The sequence below is a fragment of the Marmota monax genome, unplaced genomic scaffold (assembly GCF_021218885.2).
Source record: "Marmota monax isolate L192 unplaced genomic scaffold, Marmota_monax_Labrador192_F-V1.1 WCK01_AAM20220418_F8-fsc00086, whole genome shotgun sequence".
Lineage (NCBI taxonomy): Eukaryota > Metazoa > Chordata > Mammalia > Rodentia > Sciuridae > Marmota > Marmota monax.
In genome coordinates, this window is record NW_026693086.1 from 1,117,940 (window position 1) to 1,125,556 (window position 7,617).

A 7,617-nucleotide genomic window follows, 5' to 3' on the forward strand; every position below is an offset into this window, starting at 1 on the left:
GGATGCAGGACTGGGGCTGGCTCCATTGTTCTCTTACCCTCAGGAAGTGTGACAGGCAGCCAGATGGGAGCTTCGCCAGGGTATAGAGTCTTCCGTAAAAAAAAAAAAAAAAAAAGCCCAAGAATTCTACCCTCTGGAAGATGGCCCAGTGGGACAGAGGGGAATCAGGAGGGAAGAAACGCTCCTAGCCCCAGTTTCAGGAACCGGGCAGGTCCACGAGCCCTTGCTGATGTCCCGAGGACCAGTGAGATCGGCTGGCTTTGGGCTCCCCTCATGGTCACCCCAGGACCAGTCTTGGCCTCAAGCAAGTCCCGGCTCATGCTCTGCCAAGCTGGCCACCCACAAGCCTGGGCTGCTTACCTCAACTTCAGATTCATTGCCTGGCAACTCCACTATGGTGCACGGTTTAACCAGCACTCGGCCGTTTGCAGAGCACATTCACTGAGTTTCGTCATGCTCACGTGCCCCTGCACGATTATTGAGCATGTTAAAATATCGACTGCTTTCCACCGCAACCCGTGAATTTGCCAAAGGAAAGCTGTTGTCCCTGCCTACCATCCTTTGCCAAAACACAGAGAAGCCGATTTTAGAATAAGATGAAGATATGGTGAGTAAAGCTCTGGGATACACGATCATCTACTCTCTTTGTAAACAAACACACAAAAAATAAGCGAGCCAAAGGAGAGGAGGGTTAAAGAACTTTTTAGCCCCAAATTGAGAATTTCTCTGTTTCTTGACATCGGTGCATGTCCGAAAGCCACTTTGGGAAAGAGATGAGTAGCTTTTTTTGCAAAAATTCACTCTCGCCTTTCATGGTGATGCAGGGGTGGCTATTTCATGGGTGGGACCTCATTTTCTAGCCCCCCACCACCACCAGCACTTTGTGTTTAGTGTGGCCTGAGTTATTCTGAATATCATGTGAGTGGTTGCCATTTATAAGCCAGGGCTTCAAGACAGCAGCTGCCTCCTCCACGCTTCTTCCCCTTTGAGCTCACAGAGCTAGTGACAGGTCGGAAGCCACATGTTGAAAGGGAAAGTCACCCACGGCCCTGAAGGACGGCATGGAAGAGAGCAGCCCACGTCCCTGAACTGCCTGTTTATTCCTAAATAAACAGGAAATACATTTAAATCTCATTTTTGCCATTATATGGCTGGGTCTATTTGTTATAGTCGCTTAGCTCGCTGTAACATTTGCCCAAATCTGCAAATATTTGCCCTCACTGATATTCATTCCACCCTTTGAGATGCACTGTCTGGCAGCAATTAGGAGTATGGATGGGGGGTGTCACAGATATGCTTGCTGGTCTGTAAACTTGGGACAGTTCATTGACCTCACTGAGCCTCAACTAAATTGGACTTAACTCACCACACAATGTTTTTGTAAAAATAACATGAGTGCCAGGTGCAGTGGTGCACGCCTGTAATCCCAGCATCTCGAGAGGCTGAGGCAGGAGGATCATGAGTTGGAGGCCAGCCTCTGCAAATCAGCAAGGTCCTAAGCAACTTAGAGACCCTGTCTCAAAAAAAAAAGGTGTGTGTGTGTGGGGGGGTGTTGCTGGGACTGTAGCTCAGTGGTTAAGTGCTTTTGATACCAAAAAAGCAAATAAAAGGAGACTATGTACCATACTGAGTCATTTCTAAGACAGACGTTTGCATTGTTCTGTTGGTTGACATTTTATGATTACGAAATCTAGGTGCACCTTTAATAGAGGAATCCATTCAGTCTGACAGCCTGGGCTCTTCCTTTTCTTCTTCTTCTTTTCCTGGAAAGCTCTCATTACACAAGAGCTGTGGCTGACAGCTGAGGACTGAGGAAATCCTCCAGGGAAAGGTCCCAGCCAGGGCCCCGTAGAGAGCAGCTCCTGTTTTTATGATCCCGGCTGCAGCAGAAGGTGCATCATCCAACCTGGGCGCCAGTGGCTGCAAACAGGTCTCCTGTTGGCCACATCTGGCCCCCAAGGCATGTTTTGACTGGTCGGGTCCATTTGAAAGAACTGCCCCAAGTCTGAAATCCTTCGCCGAGCCTCCTGTGTTTCCATCTTCTTCCTTAAAAAGGTGGAAGAGGTAACTTGTGGGTCTCCCCCTCACCATGAAGCCCTGTGGGACTGTGGGACCCCTGTGATAAATAATTATGACCGAGTAGCCTCCACGTGTTTCTGCTCTTCCAGTTGAACTAGGGGCAGCGGTGGGCTGTACTGCTACATCCCTGCGCCAGAAGGGGGTCTCTGAAGAAGGCAGGCGCATTGGCAGCTCATAATGAGGCAAGAAGATGACAAGGACCCCTTTTCCTAATCTCACACCTGCTGTGGCAGCCACTTGTTAAAAATCTAGGGTTCTGGGGGTATAGCAGGCACAGTCCCTGGGTTCAATCCCCAGCACTGGAAAAAAAAAAAGAATCTGATTTTCCTTATTCAACATAGGAACAGAAAAGTGCTGATTATAAATGTGCCGCATAATGAATTGCCACAGACTGATGATGACTGTATAACCAACACCTAGACTGAGAACATCACCAGTGAATGACGCCTCATGCTTCCTGTCAGTCACTACTACCTCCACCCCTCCCAGAACCCTCCCCCTCACCAGTATCGGGATTATCCCAATTTTTTTTTAAACAGCATGTATGAGTTTCTCCTGCACTCCAGCATGTATTTTTATTATATTTATTTATTTTGGTACCAGGGATTGAACCAAGGGTGCTTAACCACTGAGCCACATCTCCAGTCATTTTTATATTTTATTGGAGACAGGGTTTCACTGAGTTGCTTAGGACCTTGATAAATTGCTGAAGCTGACTTTGAATTCACAGATCCTCCTGCCTCAGCCTCCTGAGTCACTGGGATTTCAGGCGTGGGCCACAGCGCCAGGCACCAGCACCTATTTTATACATATGTAACCACACAGGATAGGCTGTACCATTCTTTTGCTCAACATTCGGTTCAAGATTCATAGACATTGTTGCATATTCTTACAGAATGTGCATTGTCATTGACATATAGTATTCCATGTATGAATGAACAGATCCCATTTATTTATCTATTCTTCTTGAGAGCCCTCAGTGTGTGGACTGTGTTGCACATCGTAGCCTAGTGAGGGGAGAAGTCTGGCAATGGGAACTTCCGGTGGCACCCCCCCACCCACAGGGATGGACCTCCTGATGCACCCTGAACCTCTCCCTCAAGCTCTGCCAAAGATCCCACACAGCCCCTGAGATGGGTGTGACCTGCCGAGATGCCAATCAACCTGCTGACTGCAAGACATTGGGAAGCAAGACTCCACCCTTGAAACCTTATCCCAGCCTTTGATGTACCTTTGATCCCAGCCTTAAATAAACTTTGATCCCTGCCTTAAATAAACCACCAGAGCCATCCTTCCTTGGTCTAGTCCAGCACCCATGGGGACCAGATCTATCAGGGGCTCTGCTTTATGTAAAGATATTTCTGACTATTTCTGTTTGGTTCTTCACTAATTAATTTAGACTTTAAGTTTCCAGATGGCTTACACCCTCCTTGGCAGGAAGAAGAACCCCCCCACCAATGAGATGCCGGCCATCGCCCCCATTATATTCTCCCATTGACAGGCATTTGGTACTTCTGGTTTCGATTATTACACACAGTGCTGTTCGGATGCTCCGTGCACGTCTTCCACTGAATACACAAACACAGGTGTGCTTGCACGCATATTTTTTTCCCTTGCTGAACATTTCTGCTGACGTGGGATTGCTAGGGCATAGAGGATCCAGAAGACTGCTTTAGTAGAGACGACCCGTTTTCCAAAGAGATGGCGGATAATTTTCCCTCCCACCAGCAGAGTGTGAGAGCTCCAGTTGCGTCACATTGCCATCACCACGAGGTCACGTCTGTCTTCCATTTTAGCCATTTTTTTATAGGTGCATAACAGAAACTCCTGTGGTTGGAATGAGTCTTTCCCTGAAGACTAATGACAGTGAAGACATTTTTAGATGTTTAGAGACCATTTGGATATGCTCTTTTGTGAAGTGTTTTTGTGTATGAGTGTGTGTGTGTGTTTATTTGCCTGTTCTCTTCCCCTTGACTTGTCCATCTTTTTTTATCGACTGTGAATCTTTGTATATTTGGATACAGTTCCTTGGTCAGCCTCTTTCCCCAGGTTACACTTCTCACTTTCCTTACAATGTTACTTGATGAATCGACAGAAGTTCTTAGTTTTAACATAGTCCAATTTATCGTGTGTGTTTGTTTTGTTCTGTTGGTGGTGGTATTTTGGGGGGTTCTGGTAGACACTTCAAATTTCCTATAAATGTCCATTCCCCATTTTTTCCCTCTTTGAAACATGCCTAGCAAAGCAACTTGCCTTCCCAGCCTCCTTGTAGAGAGGATGGCCATATGTCACAGCTCTGACCAATGACTTGTCAACAGAAGCCTACTGGAAGGAGGGGGGCTCTGGGAAGTGGCTACTTCCCTAATAAAATCAGTAAGTTGTGGCTATTGCTCCTCTTCCCTCCACCTTGTGCTTCAAAGCCACAAGGATATACAGAGCTGCAGCAGCCATGTTGCAATCATGAGGAAAAGTCCCAGAGCGACACTATGACATCAGCTCCGACAGTAATGAGCAATGAAACCAACACCAGCCCCTGCTAGTTCTGGACTTCTTGCTATATAATATAGATGAATTCCTATGATAGCTTTCTGTGACTTGTGGCCAAGTCATGACCAACTGATAACCAAGTCCCTCTCCCACCTTTCATTCTCCCCATCACCTTCACGAGGCTAATCTGACTACCACCCGGCTGTGTGCATGTCCCCTCTCTGATCAGTTGCCTTCGGTGCCCTCTATCCTGTTTTTAAGGGCCTCCAACATTTGACCACGCTGTCACCTACTCTGTCTTCCTTCATGTAAATAAAATGTTACTGACACCTATCAATGGTACATATAGATATGGGGCACAATGTAGTGTCTCATGAAAACATGGAATCCAATCTGTAAATGTATCCACTGTCTAACCAGCACATCTGTTAATTAGTGTATCTATCACCTTAAACACTTATCATTTCTTGGTGTGACAACATTGAAAATCACGATTCACTCTCTCTAGTCCTTATTCCCCTTGTTTTCCTTCACCTGAAATGCCGAGAACAACGTCATCCATTTCTCAATTAGCCAGGCAAGCTGGCGCACGCCTGTCATCCCAGCAGCTCAGGAGGCTGGGGCAGGAGGATTGAGAGTTGGAAGCCAGCCTGAGCCATGGTGAGGCGCTACGCAACTCAGGGAGCCCCTGTCTCTAAATGAAATACAAAATAGGGCTGGGGATGTGGCTCAGTGGTCAAGTGCCCCTGAGTTCAAACCCTGGTACCCACCCCCACAAAAAAATTTCTCAATTCTATATCCAGTTCATATGTAAAGAAAAAAGAAAGATGTTCTTGAATACAGAAGGAATCAGTTTTTGCAGCATTTTTCATATTTCATGCTGGGGGAAAAAATCCACTTGAGGGCATAATGCAGTCACCTGGAAGACGCAGCTCAGTGAAGAACAAACACCTAGCTAATGTGATGGGAAGAGTCGTGCATGCTGTGCCCCAATAACCACAGAACAAAGTCTACAGAGAATGCAAGGGAGCGCTTAATAACAATGGCTGCAAAAATAAAATGCAGTCATTGCTTCAAATACCGAAAGATTTATCCTCATGATAATTGCTTTAGTACATTCCACGGCGAACGCCACTTGCAGAATACGTCAAGCAAAACAGGTAGCGTTGCTCTTCTAAATCAAGGAGACAGCTGCTGACAGATGAGAATAAAACTGTCAAGGTCATGACCCGTCAATTCCAAAGGACAGAGCAATACTGAACCAAAAAGACCTCAACCTTACTATTGATTAAAAACATGCAAATGTAAAAGTTTAAAATATGCAGATTTTTGTTGACATTCATTTATTTAATTAGCAATGAATAAAACCTTTGTAATAGCCAGTGTTTGAGAAGACAGGTAGGTAGGCTGTTGGTGATTCTATAAATAAATACAACCTTTATGGAAGATGCCTCACACCCTCCATTAAAATATATAATGCATGCAGCAAAGAGCTCTCCAGACATCCCCAGGCTCTGCCTAAGGACACATCTGTAAAGCATTCAGAATACAATGGCCATAATCCAGAGCTTTCCCCGGTAGCAGAAAGAGCAGTCTTCGGAAGCCCTCTGCTCTCCTGGGAATGCTCAGCAGTGCCACGGTGTCACTCATCAGGGCCACCACCTCACCTTGCTCAGGACTTTGCAGCTCACCTGGGTTCACCTGTCCTGTTTCCCTCACTTTCCCAATCACAGACACCCGCTGAAACCTAACCTCAACCCTCCCTTGAACCAAACTTAATGGAACACTTGAGTCAAAACAAATAGAGCCCAGAAGCTGAATGATGCTTCTCCAAATAATCATTCCTGGGGAGAACAAGCCCAAACCCCACCCTGGGGACCTTCTCCTTTCTCACTCAGCGAGACCCTGTCTCTAAATAAAACACTAACAGTTTTTCAGGGAGGAAACAGAAGCCGAATCCCCATTCCAGAAGACATCCGGTCCCCTGATTTGAATAGAAGACATTTCTTCTCCTCTGGCATACAGTTTCATGTTTAAACATTGAGGCTGGCCATACTTTGCCTGTGATCAGAAAATGACCATGCACACATGATAAAACTGTTCAGGGGAAAAAAAAAAAATCTATCCAGGAATGTTAGGTGGATCCAACTAACAAAGACAGCCAAGATCCTGGCAGCCAGAACATGCAGTTCGTGTCAGGAACTCCCTTTCTTAGAGAACACCCTGTTCCTGACCGTGGGTGTGCCACATGTTAAGAGCACTCGTTAAATGTTTGTTGAATGAATAAATGAATGTTGATTTCCCCCCCCCCAACACCATGTTGCCTTATGAGACAAAGTTCAAGCTGCTTTTTGGATGGATTCCATGTCTGCCTGTCCTGACCCAAACACTCATTTTCTGACTCCAGTGATGCTGCTGCATTCTCTGGGTCATTGGGTTCGCCAGGTTGTCCCCAGATCAAGCCTCACTCCCACCTGTGAATTCTGACTAGCCTCCGATGTCCCCCCCCGCCCCGTGTCCACCCTGATCCCTCCTTCTCTGGACCTGGTCCACCACATTTCCTATTGGATACGGGTTCTTTTTCCAAACAGGCACATCTTGTCTCCTTGGGAAGACACATCCCAGGAAGGAGTCCTCCCTGGTCCCCTATCACTTCCACGAAGTTGCCAGTCAATAAATATTTATCCATCTCTGACCTTTTCATTCTGTTCATCCTCAGGCCAGGTGCCCCAGAGGCAGGTCTGGGGCTCTGAGATGGAGGATTCATGCGAAAGTGACTTGAGGAACTGTCCCCAAGGAAGACTGGTAAAAGTTGGTAACTGGGGTGGGGAAGGGAAGGAGGTCAAGCCCCGGTGTGTCATCAGTGGTGTCGGTCACAGAGGGACAAGGGTGGGTCATGCCCTAGTATTGTCCCATGAGGACACAGGAGCTGGAATGTCATATCCCTACAGTGTCGGTCATTGATTGCAGGTTACCCCTGGGACATGGGCACTCTTAGGCAGTTTTGGTTTCCTGGGACATACATGAAAAATAGGTCCTAGCTGTCAGAAT

General features: G+C 46.7%; 1 long non-coding RNA gene across 1 annotated transcript; it reads left to right on the forward strand.

Moving 5' to 3' along the window:
* Positions 1–255: 255 nt before the first annotated feature.
* On the forward strand, positions 256–3,437 carry LOC124099334 (uncharacterized). The gene is made up of 2 exons (XR_006853929.1): positions 256–607; positions 3,051–3,437. It is a non-coding gene; the product is annotated as an uncharacterized LOC124099334 (long non-coding RNA).
* The last annotated feature ends 4,180 nt before the right edge of the window (positions 3,438–7,617 follow it).